We start from the raw sequence: 15,475 nt of genomic DNA on the forward strand, positions 1-15,475 counted from the left end.
GTTTCTAAGTAAATAGTAAGTTATGCTGACCTTACATCAATAGGAACACATGTGAATGAGGATAACAAAAGGAGGAGATTACAACTTTGAGGGGATGAAAGTTATGTTTTGAAATCTGAATTTAAAAATTTAATTTAGAAATTACTAATGCAAATAATTAATGCATGTTTTATTATAAAAATATTTTTGAATATAAAGAAAGATACCTTTCTGCTAGGTTTATTTTTATTAAGGAGTCTACTTACAAAGCATGAGCTGTAAAATGCCTTAACTACAAATGTTACTATTACAGCAGATATTTCATAAGTGTAATTGTATTCCATAGCCTATGTACTATTCAGTACTTGTTACTCAAACCAAAATGGAATTACTTAAATATAATACGGTAATGACAAGAAGTTAACTGAATACATGGCTTGTGAAATACAAATTTTTTATTATACCACTAATTGTCCTATTATTTACACTACTAATACAGAAAGCCTTTCTTTTTGATTTGTCTGAATTTTATTTTGATGGTAAGAAAAATAAACCAATAAAAGTGAAAGAAAAGAGTATAAACTTGTCAATTTGAATGTCAGAGACCTCAGCAAAATCAGTGCTTTTTAACATCACCAAGAGCATTTTGTCAGTTCAAAATTAATAAAAGAATATTTTTATTTGAAATATAGTATTTTACTGTTGAAATCATAAAATAAACTCATTATTAGCAATAATATTGCCTAGTAATGATAATAAAAACTATAATTCAGATTGTGGGCAGTTTTATGTAAACTTTCTGAGATTATAATAACTTATAATGCATTTATTGAGCTCTGTCTAAAAAGAGTCTTCACTGTAACAGTGAACATTTGTTAAATAAAAAAAGGGACTAATGTATTATGAAATCAAAACTGGTTAGTAAATCTGTTGATTTCCTCACCTTTATCTCATTTGGAGACAGCTCTTTCATTTTTTCATTTTTATTTTTGTATAAATTGCAATCCATGGAAGCTGAAGAATATGTATATAGTGTGTGTAGGAGTTGAGATCACGGCAAGAGTTAGATGAAAATTCTTTTTCAGTGTGTCTTTAAAAAGAGGAATGTAAATCCAACTTACGAGGATGCTGACTCCAAATTTATTCTTGGAAAGGTATTTTTCCAAGTTAATGCACACAAAGAATTACATATATGTAATATAGGTATAAAAACGTGTGATGTATATGTGTAAATACAGCCATATATAGCATTTGTGCCCCACAGCCTTAGTTTGCATAAGGAGTCATTTTTTTCCATGTGAACATTTATATCAGCTGATTATCTAGCCAAAATTATTAATATGTGCAAATTACCTATATTCAAGTATTGCCTGTGCCTAGCTTTTGTAATGCTTAATTAAATCTTAAAAGTTGCTAATTTTTAGTTGCTTATCTATAGATAGCTTTCCTTAATGAAATTTGGCTCCACAGATTCCCATTGTATGAGAAATATAACCCAGAGTATAGATGTATGGAGACAATATGTTTTGCAAATATGTGGTTTAATAATAAATATATACAATTTTCCCCGCTGAGCTAAATTTGATGTGATCTAAATCCAGGATCTTCATGTTTAACAAGGGGGATGCAATTGTACCTTCAATTGCCTCTTGTAATTACAGCTTTTTTTGATAAGCTAGGTTGACTTTCATAACTGGTCTGTGTTACCACCTATCAATCTTTTTGTTTCTGTTTACTCGAATAATTGCTAATTTCTGTCATTGCCTCCACTTATTCCAGTGTTATTTTTCTCTTCCAGTAGTAGTTACTATTCCCTTGTGGCTATCTATCTTGGTTAAAAATGTATAACTACAAGTTTACAAAAGGGTGAACCAGAAAGTAGATATACATATAAATTAAACATGCACATATAAATTGACTTGGGTGAATGTTAAGTTCTAAGCTAGCCACTTAACTTAGTTGTAGTTATTGATGTATTTCCCAAGACCAGCAGCTTGGTATTACCTTGTTCTGTTCTCTGATCCTTGTCAGGGATGTAATTTCAGGCTCTGAGAGGAATGTTTTGAATTGAATTGGCTTGTCAGAAGGCTCTGTTAGCATTAGAGGGCTTTGGAGTCCTGTAGTAGTTCTTATTAAGTTTGAAGTCATCCACCCATTAGTGAAACTACGTCCTTTTTCTAATAAAAGTTTCTGGTAATTACTATTTTTTATGACCTAGAGAGATACGGTTATTTAAATGTTTTATCTTTAACTGTCCTTTACTTCCTTTCTCATTTGAAAACAATTCTCAAATGACGTCTATGAGAGCCTCCCTGAGAATTTCATTGAATAGTTCTTGTTATGCAAAATTCTTTTTTAATAGTTAAGCAACAGTCGATGCAGAAAGGATCAAGCCTCTGCTGCTGGTCATCTTTTGCAAAGCCAGGGGTGCACAGTAGCTATAGTCCTTGATATCATTAATCTAGATAGTTCATCTAGATAGACAAGATGCACTTTGCTGGTTTTCCACCATTTTTATAGTGAAAAACGCTATGAAGCTATACAGAACAATCTCTAGGTCAGAACATGAATAAATATGCTCTTATTTTCACTGAGCTGAGACATTAATGGGGTTACCACAAGGATTTTAATTCATGTGTGTCTCCCTTTCCTTCTTTTGCTGAGAAGAATGGAGAACAGAATAATTACTCCGGGATTTTAATTACAAATAATGTAGAAGGGGATGTTAGGATTTATTATTATTTTATGGCCATGAAAACTCCAAGGTGTTCATTCAGACACAGTACATTCATCTTCCACCATCTTTATTGGTTGCTGTTTGCCACGCTCATTACAGTTATAAATGTAGCAAGTAGTTTATCATTCCACCGTATTTACTTTATGCATATTGGTTGATGATATTATAAGCTTTATCTTTCATTTTACCTTACTATTTTGTGATCTGTGAGCAAAGAGCATGTGCCAAACTGGTGCCAGGTTAGGTCAACATACACCATTAAAAATGCCTTGTTCTGTCTTTTGCTATCTCTATATGTGTGACTGAATATAAAAGATTTCTCTCAGTTAGAAGATATATTATTTAAATTACTTAATGTTGTTAAGAGCAGAAATCTGGTTTCAAAGAAAGATTGGAAGATCTCTTGAAATAATTCTGTAACAGAGTGGGGTTTTTATTCCATGATCTTGTAATATGGAGAGCTTTCATTTGTTTTTGTGCATAAACACACTCATGTCTGACATGATTGCAGCTGTGAGATTCTAAGACATGATGGGCTTGGGGGGAAGGGATAGCTCCATTCATTGTGTCTGTATAGAGTAGGAATACGTGCATGTCTTCCATATGGACTCATTTGCTTTTGTTTTTCCTTATTGTTCTTAGAATCAGCTGAATTGCGAACAAACGATTTGAAGAGGCGCTGCTGAATAAGTAGCTTCTGTGCTCTCTAACTGAGCTGGAGCTGTTGGCTAGATATTAAATGCAATAGGACTGTTTCTCCTTAAAAGTAATCAAGTATTACGGAGTCACATATATATATGTATAGTACGGAAGTATCTATATATATTAAAAAAAGTATATACAGTAGTGATATATTCAGGTTGTTTGGGATTTACTTCATGTATTTACATTTCTCTAAGCTTTGCATCAAATCTTCTGTCAGTGGGAATGGTAAGAAGGACTTTCCTTTTCTTGTTTCCTTTTTATTTATTTTTTTTTAATTGTGTGCATAACTAGATGTTGTGAGTGTTTAAGATCTTCCTCCTTTTAAAAACTGTTTGGCTCTACCATCTTATTATGTGTTTATATCTGAAGGAAAACTGATGTTTATTAAATCAAGTAAAGAACTCATGAGAAAATTTGTATTTATGTTGCTCTTAGGAAAACATTTTGTCATTACAGTTTAGTGTTTAGACCTGACAAGGAACCTTCCACTCTTCTTTTTCATGTTAGAATAGTTCACACAATGGACTTTGATGACAAGGAGTAAGTTCTTACACAGAGTGATTATATCCCTGATCAGTGATTTAAAAATTCTTTGTTACAAGATTATTAAGGAGACATTCAAGAAAAAGAACAAGGGCATGCAGGTTTAATTCAAAATTGGTAAAGAATATCATCACTAGAAGTTTCTTAAATGAGTGCTTGAATTTAGTATTTTTTTAAAGTTCCCTAAATAAATGGTTTGGCTATTGGATTTGCCAAACATGCAAGCATGCTTTTTGGATTAAGATGTCTAAATAAGCATCTAGGAGCCTAACTTTGAGTATGCATTTATTTTAAATTATCGTTAATTTCCTGTTTCATAGAAAATAATATTTCTAGAGTCCTGAGAAGTCCTGGGAAGAAAAGTATATTTTTTCCATTACTAGCTGTCTCCTTCTGTCTGTAAGTTCAGTTCTTTTGAAACAAATGTCCTGCTTAATTGAAAATCAAGTTCTAGATATCAAACACCATACAATAATAGTTTTCTATGCCAGTGAGCCACTTCATGTACTGAGAGATCAAGTCCTTCCATTGGCAAGTGCTTGTCAATAGAAGTGTAGATTGTTTCATGAGTCATGTGTCTAAATTTATACCTACCAGATTGTAGATACTAGTATAGATATACTAATATCCTTTGTATGCAATAGTTAAAAAAGTATTTATATTATTGGAGTACAGTAAGGAAAAGTGAACTTAGATAAATGCTGAAGGATGTACAAGTGTAATTATATAGGGGTTTTTATTGTGCAGGGCAGAAATTGAAATGCTTTATAAATAATGGAAGTTTTAGGCACCAAAAATAGAATAAAACCCTTTTTCTAAACAACAAGTAAATCTAATGTGGTGTCTAGTAAAATACTGATAAGATTGAGGTGGAACAGTGATACCAAACTCTTGTTTGGTATTTTAACAGCATTGACTGACTGAACCTTTCTTTACCTTTGTCACGTGCTTTTCCAGCAGTGGTGGTGTGTTGTATTGCAGCTGGAGTATATTCACTTGTCTCTCTGTATGCTTATACCTACTGCTAAATCTTAGCTATAATATTTTATCCCTATATGTACCAAGTCCAAGCAAGGATCAGAAGAAAAGACTGGTGCATGGTTCTAAAATCTTTTGGTAGCTGTGATGAACTGAAGCGATTAAAATCTAAATGTTTGCTATCAGCCATCAGTCAAAACCAAAGTGTATTTAGCAGAATTTATCACCATATCTAACACAGAAAATGACTAAATTTGCTGTATTTCTGTGTGACAACTGTTAGTAAATGTTGAAGGGTGATTTATATTGCCGCAGTTCTTTTGAAATAGAAATTTGATATTTTTATGTTAATTTACACACCCTTCTGATCTTTACTGTATTGTTTCTGTACTGTCTTTTATATTCTTGGAGTCTGCCTCATTTCTCAGTTCAGAATAACATAATGTTTCAGATTCTAGGTAAAAGCTAGTTGCGCTTTCTTTTACCACCTCCTTTCAATCTCTGCCATTTTTTCATTCCCACAGCTTCTCACTTAAAACTTGTATTTTCAAATGTTCAGAATATCATAACTGTGATAGCAAAATTGGTGGATATTTGTGAGTGTAGAAATATTAAAATATGGAAATCGACAGTGTATTTTAAGAAAGGGACTAACAACTGTCGTATCTCCTGAGCAGTTTACCCTCTTCCTTTGGAAATCACAAACCTGTTGATACAAGTAACCTTAAAGATCCTATTGCTGCTTATCAAACTCTTTCTCTTTTGACCCCCCACAAAAAGATCTCAAGGAGCTTTGAGCAAGAAGGAAAGTGACTTTTTTTAATGGTCCTTACAAAGCCTTCTTTTCCATCCCATCGAATTGAAATGGGTCTGCTGGATCACCTTGTTTTCACAGCTTTGAAAAGAGGGGCCTCCTGCAGATAGTATAGAGTTGAGAACTTAAATTTTGTTCTGAATTGCCAAATGAATGCTTAATAAATGTGCTGCCTATCTTGTAGAAATCAACTGTGGCAAAGATCATCTGAAAACAAATTAGAAGTGTTAGGGTCCCTTTGTCCTATCAGACCTATAGATAGATTCATTTTAAAATGTAGTTTTCAGAGACTGATTTTGAGCATTCTTACCTGGAATGCTGAAATGTGATTTTGATTTTAAATTTGGATTTAAATCCTAAATGGGATGAAGTTTAGTATGCTGTTAAAATAATGCTGTAATCTGGCCAGCAATGTCAGAGGATGAACATCTCAGTGTATTCCTAATATCCTGTTTTAAGCTTGTCGTGCTTTCAAGTTCTAGTCAGCTTCAATGAAGTGTCATTGACACAGTAATGGCAAGTCCCTTTGCACATTTCTGTTGGCTATTCCTCTGAATTTAATTAAGTGACAAAGCTACACCATACCATTTTCTGCATTGATTTATTTTAGAAGCACATCATTGTGTATTTTAGCCACACTTATCAAAGTTTTTACTGAAAACTGAGCACTGGTGAGTAGCTGTGAGGTTCTATAATGTTAACATTGCATATTAATCTTGACAATTTCTACTCCAGTCAAAGGCATATTTAAGAACACTTCTAGGCTTCTCTTGGACTTGCAGGTCCACAACCATAAAAAAACCCCAAAATTGGAAGCCTCAGTGTCCTTGAAGTCAATGGGGAATTGGTTCCTAAGTGTCTGTGCTTTAGAGAACATCCAAGATTTGCTATTAACATCTTACCAGATCACTTTTATGTTTCAGCCATAGGATTTCTCCCAGTAATTGCTTTCATCAAGTATAAGATTTCTAGTTAAAATATAACATATCATTCAGAACAAGTTTATGGCTGATCTGCTACTGGGGAGTACACGTAAAGCTAATGGATGCAGCCTCTTAAGGATTCTCTTGAGAAGTGCAGAAATGTCCTAGTCATTTATGTACTTACCTTCTTTTGTCTGAAGATTTTTCAGGAAAGCAACCAGTGCAATGCTGCTTTGGACAATGAGTTAATAGCCCTGAGGAGCCAAAGTAACATCTATAGTCTTTGTGACTGAGAAAGCATAAAAAAGGGCTACACCACCTTCACCCCAGTTTCTGTCAGGAAGATCAATTCACTTTGGAATCTGGAGTGGGTTTTATGAATTTATAAGTTAGATTCGGTCTAATGCAAAACAGTGGGAGTTTTCTTGATACCATCAGTGAGGCATATTTGTTTTTAAAATAGTGTACGTTATCTACTTTTTTGTAGATTATTTTTTATTGAGAAATGTCTTTTCAGCAATTCCAATAATGAAATTACATTATAATTATATGGTGTCTTTCAGTCAGGAGCATCCCAAATTACTATACTCAATAGTACTGTAAATATTCATGCTTTTGTGAAACCCATCCTTGACTCTGTGAAATGTTGGCAGGTATTCAGAACACCATGCAGCAAATTAGATGAGGAAAAGAAAAAAGGGAGATTTTAGATAGGGGGAGGGAGAACTATTGTGAATTTTGCTAGAAAATAGCATTAACATTCTACTGTCACTGCAAGTGTCACTCAGACTTTACTGGCCAGAGCAGTTAGTATTTCTGCTTTCTGTCTTCTTGAAAGATGTTTCATCTGAACAATGACGCAGTCAATATAGATGTCTCATTTTCTATGTATACTACATACTCTGCAACTGAGTGAAAATCTATGATTTTTTGCTCTTGTATAATTCGGTATGTAACCAGCTCATTTTTTTGTAATTATAAAAAAGTAAAAAATATAAATGAAGCTACTCAAAATACATTACACTTCTCTGCAAATGTAATTTGAAACTCATGAAACATTAATGCATAAAACATGGAATGTTTTTATGCTACACAGAAATAAATTGGAAAAGTTTCTTTATGTTATTAAAACTATGTATCATAGAGAATTCATGGAGGATTTGGTTTTTTTCCATTCCCACACTTTTGAATCATGTTTTCATGAGGGATACTCATGAAACTACTCATAGACTTTTGTGTGTGCATATGTGTGTGTAATCTCATAAAATCAACCACCTGTATAACCAACATTGTTTTAATAATTATTCTCTCTCCATACACAACTTGCATGTGCATACATTTAGTAAAAACTGCTTTTGAGAAGAAGCCTTTCTATTTATGAGTTAGAGCCTACACACACTCTGGTGACAGAATGGCAACTAAAGCAGAGACTAGAGAATTTGTTTGTTTCTTTAAACATGATTTGCTAATTCTTTGCTGCATTCCAAATTACATCTTTAGTTAAAAGCATGGAAGAAAAATCTTAATGTTCATACTTTTAAGTGGGCAGAAGCATAATTAGGTAGTAACTAAAAGAAGTGGGAGGTACTTTTTTTCTGTCCCCTAAACAGTCAAGGTTTAATACAAAATACTAATTGAATAATAGTCTAAATTTAAGCCAAAACAGCAAGTTGTGCAAAAAACCGTACATATTCTTACCTCTAGTAAATCTTTCTCCAGCTTTGTTCCAAGGTACTAAGCCTCGTGATTTCAGATGTGAATTATTCCTGAGCATTTAAGCTGAAGTTAGGTTTCTATTGCATGGTAGTTTTTAGGACTAAAATGAAATAATACCCTTGAGAAATGCAGCTTCAGCTGAGAGGAGGTCTGAGAACTGGAACAAAATAAACACTTGTGACAAACAGTAGAGTGGGAGTCGGCCCAAACTCCTGCTGCAGTGTACTGGCAGAAATAAATGTTTTAGTGTATCTGTTTGCACTGTCATTTTAATTTACTATATTTGTAATAATCTAGTATGATTTTTGACTTGAGAAAGACCTTTTACTTGCAATATTATTTTTTTCAGTGGGTTAATTTAACTTTGAATTAACTTGAAAGAAACAGTAGTTATGAGGGCAGAAATACCACAAAGAAGCAACATAGAGAAAGAGAAAAATTACATTCATCTTGTAATAATTGCAGGTAAAATATATGAAGGAAATACTACAACTATATGTGCTGCTTGTGATGAGAAGAAAATCTCAGGAACACAAACATGACTAGGAAAAAAAGATAAACATTATGTTGAGGAACAAAGTAGCAGCTCATCTCTTCCTATAATCCAATTGCACTTGTTTGCAGAATATTTCAGTTCTAGGTATCCTTTTATAGAAAGAGAAAATTTGAATTGGAATAGCATTTGCAGAATTTAAGCATAATCAAGGAAGATGAAGACTGTTTTATGATCTAGGTTTATTTACATTATTTACAGTATGATCTAGCTAAATTCACGAAGTACTGCTTCTCTTTTTATGGATATTTGCTTATTTTTGTAAATAAATATCTAACAGACCATTAGAAAAATATCTATATTCCTTCTAAGTATTTTCTCTAAAGAGAAAATATATACACTTGGACTGAGCAACCAGGAATTTGTTCAGTGCATGACACCTCTGAAAACGTAAGTTCATATGTACATATGGAACCCAATCCAGAGCTGTTTAAATTACTGAGAGACATTCCACTAACTTCCTTGAGGGTATGTATGTGCAATCAGTAGAGATCTGCTGTGTAAGCCTACTGTCGGAGGCTGAGCCGGAGTCTGATGCGAACAAACACCTGTCCAGACCAGCCCAGTATTTCTGCCTGCTGTACACATAGGATGACTCATGACCTTTTGGCAGCTTGTTCTGCCTTGAACTTGGGGTTGGTATTGAGTTGCAAGAGTTGCCTGACACAACAGAGCGTGGCTGTAAATTTTAAGTGCATGCAGGCATCATCTTGCCTGTAATGTACTTAGTTGTCTTTCTGCTTGATTCCAGTAGACTTCTATCATGTCTTTTGTTGACCCTGATTTTTCTCTCAGATTTTCATCATACTGCCACTTCAGTAAGGACAGATGGCATGGGACTACTCAACATCAATACAAGCCTACTGTAGCAGTGTGTTTAGCCTGCCTCACAGAGAAATAATCGCTGGCTCTTACTCTTCATTGACTGCTCTCTACAGGAACTTGTGCTTTCAGAATACCCTCTCATCAACTGCAAGCCTGTAGTCAAATGAGCAGCTAAAAGCATGAAATTTTCATAGTTATAGAAGCCAGAGCCCAGATGGAGTTTTAAAGAGTTTGAGTTGATGAGCAATGAAGACAGAAAAAAAGGTAAAATGGAATACAGTAATTCAAATACAGTTTTAAGTGATTATCGATGATTTGCCTTAGAGAGACTAAAATGTAGAATTGTGCGAGATTAGGATGAATTTGTCAGATTACAGAATCACACAGAATCACTAAGGTTGGAAAAGAGCTGTAAGATCATCAAATCCAACCATCAACCCAACACCACCATGCCCACTAAACCATGTCCCACAATGCCACGTCCACACGTTCCTTGAACACCTCCAGTGATGGTGACTCCACCACTTCCCTGGGCAGCCTGTTCCAGTGTTTTGCCACTCTCTCAGTAAGGAAATTTTTCCTAATATCCAGCCTGAACCTCCCCTGGCACAACTTGAGGCGGTTTCCTCTTGTCCTGTCGCTAGTCACTTGGGAGAACAGACCAACACCCACCTCTCTGCAACCTCCTTTCAGGTAGTTGTAGAGAGCGATAAGGTCTCCCCTCAGCCTCCTCTTCTCCAGACTGAACAACCCCAGTTCCCTCAGCCGCTCCTCACAAGACTTGTGCTCCAGACCCCTCACCAGCTTCGTTGCCCTTCTCCGGACATGCTCCAGCACCTCTATGTCCTTCTTGTAGTGAGATTAGATGGAACCTTTTTTTGTAAAGATGTTTCTCTGTTAGGAGAGGGTAAAATAACATTACACAAATAGTGGAAAGATTTAATAGAAGGAAAAAAGAGCAACTATTACAGAAGATTCATGGCATAAGTAATAATTAAACTTGTGAAAACAAAATACAAAAAAGGAAAGCTGAATAACAGAGAAAAAAAGCTCCTTGGTTCATTAATCTTTGTGTAATCTCTTCAGAAACAATTCTATGAGGTGTAATAAGCAGGGGATGATGCAATTAGGTGCTTCTACTGTCAAATTGTTGGTTTTGTTTTTACCAAGTTTTGATGCTATTTTGTATAATCAGTGAGACTTTCTTTTCTGGTGTAATTTAGTGCAGACATGTTTCATGCCACCATGTGAAGCTGTAAACTTAAAGCCATGGTTTTTGGCCCCCTTACCTATGGTTACTCTAATTGGTGTAACAGCCACATCAAGAGCTAATTCTTGCTATCTAGCCAGTCAGCATGTATTTCATTCTCCCACTACTTTTACCAGGTAAATACTATGTATTTGCTGGGTTGCACACAAGGTGCTAGTTTATGATTGCCATACCCCTCACCTCCAAAGACTGTTGAGAACTGAGAATATAACCAGAACGCATGTCATCAGAGAGAAGGAGGGCAAGGAAATAAGGTAATAGAAAAGTGAAAGGGTTGGGAACCCTGCTATAGGTAGTTGGAGGCATTTACATGAGAAGAGTGGGAATGAGGACTGGGGAGACAGGACATGAGGTGTTAGTGTGGGCAGCAGTGCAGGTTTGGTCATGGTTCTGCTTCCCATGCAGATATTTTGCCTGTGTTGATGTACAGTCATAGCTGCTCAGAGCAGATTATCTCCTTGCAGCATAGGGGAGGGGATGAGAAGTGTCATAGCATAATCACCGAATATCTGGCATTCCACAGCAGATGCTGTTCAGCACCCAGAACCGAGCCAGGAGTTTGTTTGGGAAATCAGAGGACTTGCAGGCGATGCTGATGTGATAGATGAGTGCAGCATGGGGTTACGCAAGTGGGTTGTCAATAAATGGAAAAGGATTAGGTAATTAGCTGATACAGAGTTTAAGAGTCTAGGATTTTGCAGCAAGCAAGAGTGAGTATGAGCCACTAATGCTAAGTTAAAGCAATTTGAATTGTGTCCTCTGGACGTAATGGCTGAGATCCCTCAAGTGTACTAAGCATCCTCCTCTGAAGTGCAGAGTTTCACCAAATCTCTGCTGACTTCGCTGGGAACTGAGGGCAACAAACTTCTCTTGGTTTGAGCCCTTAGGCACCACAGTTTCTTGGACTGTTACACTTTTGTCAAGGCTTTTAAAGACATAATAATCTGTTAGTGAAAACATATGCAGTGAAATTACTTTGTTTCTTTTATTTTTGTTATAGTTTGATTCCTTTTCAGGGGAGAAGTAGTATACTCGCTGAGCCCGATTTTGAACTTGCTTATGCTAACGCAAATAGGATGAGAGTGATGCCTGTGGAAGTAATTAATTTGCTTTGTGAGTAAGCAAATGTCATAATTGCAATCCTTATTTTTTATAAAACCAATTTGGCATGAAATAAAGCTTGAGTTCCTTCCATTTTTTTCTTCTTATAGCATTTGAAAAAAATTAAATTGCATATGTATTTTAAGCTTATGTTCATAATTGCTTTAGGTACTCATTCTCCTTTTTGCAGCACAAATTTCAATATAGCCAGGAGAATACACACAAACCTGGAAACCTAACCTTCCTGCATAGTCAAAGATACCTTTATTGCATAGCTCAGAGCACTTATTTTGGATAGTAGTTAGGTTTTTCACTTCCGCATCCAAATCACTTTCTGAACTTCTTAACTGTAAAAGGGAAGGAAGAGCACTGTCTGATTTCCCTGACAGACAGGGATTTAAGTACTTAAAAAAATGGTGGTGGTGCAGGTAACAAAACCAAACAGATAATCTTTGCTTTTTCAATTTCTGTTATTAGAACTGGAGTTGAGACCAAGAATTGTGTTGTATCATTTTATACCTTGTAACTTAGTGACCTTATGGATTTTAGGCTTCAACAGAAAAAACAAATTATATCTTTTTTATTTGTGTTATTTAATGTGTACTGGCACCTAGAGGGCTGTGGCCTAGTATGTTAGATACTGTATTAGTATACAACACAACCAATGTTTGCTGTAAAGAGTTGATATTCCAATATATAAGCCAGGGAAAATCAAGTGAATGCAGGAAACAGATGGAGAATTACAAATTGGTAGCAAGATTAATATGACCTAAATAAAAAAAAATCCTAAATATGTTTTGCTTTCTAAAGTAGTTATCTCTATTTTTAAATAACATTTTCAATCAGTTGTCACAAATGCAGGAATGTTACAACTGAATATCTCAAAATAATGCAAACATTGCCATTCCTGTCGGGAAGAGCAGGATTTTACTTATGTTTAAGCAAAATGCATACAGATGTATTTATGTTCTGTTAAAACTGAATTTTGATTGGAATATAACGTTTTCTGTGACATCTTAGTATAACATAGGTTGTGCATATTGTATAATTTTTTAATACATGTATATTTTTAAAAGATGTCCTATATGTTAATAGGTGAAATATTCACCCTGGCAGGGGTTATATTTGCAAGGATATTAGTGGTATATTCCTATACTGAAACAATTTAAGAGAGTTATCAGTTAAAACACACAATCTGATGTTTCTAAAATAGATATTTAGAAAAGGGTATTTTTACTTATCTCAGAAGCAGACAAACATATAAAATAATTAATCCACCAAATCAAAGATTCATTTTCCAAAACGCATCGCAATTTGTATGGTTTTTGTATGGCTAAGTACAAAAACATTTCTGGACAAGGTGGGAGTGGATGGGTATGGAGGAGGAGATCATTCTTCATCTTTCCTCTGACTAGGCAGATAATTTTGTTGAACAACCAGGGCTGGTAGTGGTGAACCAAATGAACTTTTGTGATGTCAAGTGAGAAAAGTAGTAGGTTCTTATTGAGGACATCTCTCTTGTTGCCTACAGAATATTTGCTTCTTAATTTTGTGGCTGAATTAAACCATTATTTTATTTTACTATACCAATCCTTTAGAGTAATCCTAGCCATATTACAGTAACCTGGATTTTCATATGTTGCATGTGTAGCTATGATACTACATGTGCTACAATGCTGCCCTAAAATTAAATATTCTAGTTACTTCTGCAATCACATGTATGGCTATGAGAGCATATTTTCATATCTTCTTCTGTTCTTAGGTTATTCTCTTAAACTTACATAAGCGCTTATGCCTAAATTGGTCAGAACTGTGCACATTGGTTATGAAACCAAGCAGGATCTGGCAAATCACAGTTGTCAAAATCTCCCAAAAAAGATGTTAGTATGTCCTAAATCAGTGGAGCCAGGTAAATGTTTTCTATAGTCTGTGGCACAAAACCATAATTATGAAAGCTGTGCCATGCAATAAAAGATTTGCAGTTTTATTGAGTTTTCCTGGGTGACTCTGTTTTTATACAACTTCACTTTTTTGGAGTGTTAATTAAAAAAAAAAAAGACCAGCAATCCAAACCAAACCAACCAACCAAACAGAAACCCCCTTAAATATATATATATATATTTAACAAAAATCTGAACATTTCTTATATTTAGCAATTAGTTAATACATTTTGTATCTAGATCCCAAATAGCAAATCAAATCTAAGAATGGTTTCCTTCTTTTTCTGATAGGAAAACTAAAAAAGGGCACCTCAAAATCACCAAATAGTTTGAACTACTTTTTAAAATTACTATGAGGTGTCCTGACTTAAAAATGAGTGTGTCTATATACATATATTTAAAGACCATTTCAGTGTGTGTATGTGTGTATACACATATTGAGATGTTTGTGTTCTTATAGGATTGCTTAGTATATGGGTGGGCTAAATGTTTTTTCAAAACCATACTTCTATGTTACCTTTAGAATAAGTCATCACCTAATATTTTTTTATTTATTCCATAGAACATCTTTTGTTTTGATGTCAGTGAACTTGAAATTCTAAAGAACTTAAAAATTCTATATATGCTGTAAAACAATTCAGTGCAAAATACAATATGATATGTTACAATTTTTAATGTACATAATGTCTAAGTGGAAAATATAAATGTTTCTTAACTTTATAGTATGCTGGACTTTCAAAGATTTGATTTTGATGCTATCATTAACAGCTGGAAATATCTAAAATGGGTAAGACTAGAAAAAGCTTATTTATGGGGCATGGATTTTTATTCGCTATTAGCTTGACTTTATAATAAGCTTGACCTTATAATGAGGTAGTAACATGAGAATGTTGCTAATAAAATTTTAATTGTATTTTGTGTTGACTTGTTGCTGAGGTTTTAGATAGCGTTTTGGTGAAAGGATTGACAAATTGAAAAGTGTTACCCCTACATATATGCTCCACAAAACTTGGATGAATGGATATCAGTAGGCTACTAAAAATATTTTTGTAAGACAAAACATCATATTAATTCAATACCATGAAACAGATGGTACGTTAAAACTTTGAGACACATTTGTAAAATGTATATTGAAAAAAAGTTACAAAAAATATGTATAAATATTGAATTTTTATCTTGGGTGTCATTCTTCACTCATAGCAGTAAGTCAATAAGGAATAAATTTGTTGACATTAATGAGGTTGTGTCAGTTTGACACTTGTTTAAATGGGAGGAAAGGTAGGATTTATAGGCAAGTACCCTTCGTTTGAAGACATTTTGATAAACATTTTAAGGTGTACAAATGCCATATTTTATTCTTTCAAAATCTTTAGCATTTAGATAGTCTCTCC

At 34.3% G+C, this 15,475-nt stretch overlaps 1 protein-coding gene across 3 annotated transcripts in view; it reads left to right on the forward strand.

The window, feature by feature from the left end:
* The window catches only part of NOVA1 (NOVA alternative splicing regulator 1), a 157,094-nt gene that overhangs the window by 139,198 nt on the left and 2,421 nt on the right, over positions 1–15,475 (forward strand). The window lies entirely within an intron of this gene.

Source organism: Gavia stellata, chromosome 7, assembly GCF_030936135.1.
Source record: "Gavia stellata isolate bGavSte3 chromosome 7, bGavSte3.hap2, whole genome shotgun sequence".
Lineage (NCBI taxonomy): Eukaryota > Metazoa > Chordata > Aves > Gaviiformes > Gaviidae > Gavia > Gavia stellata.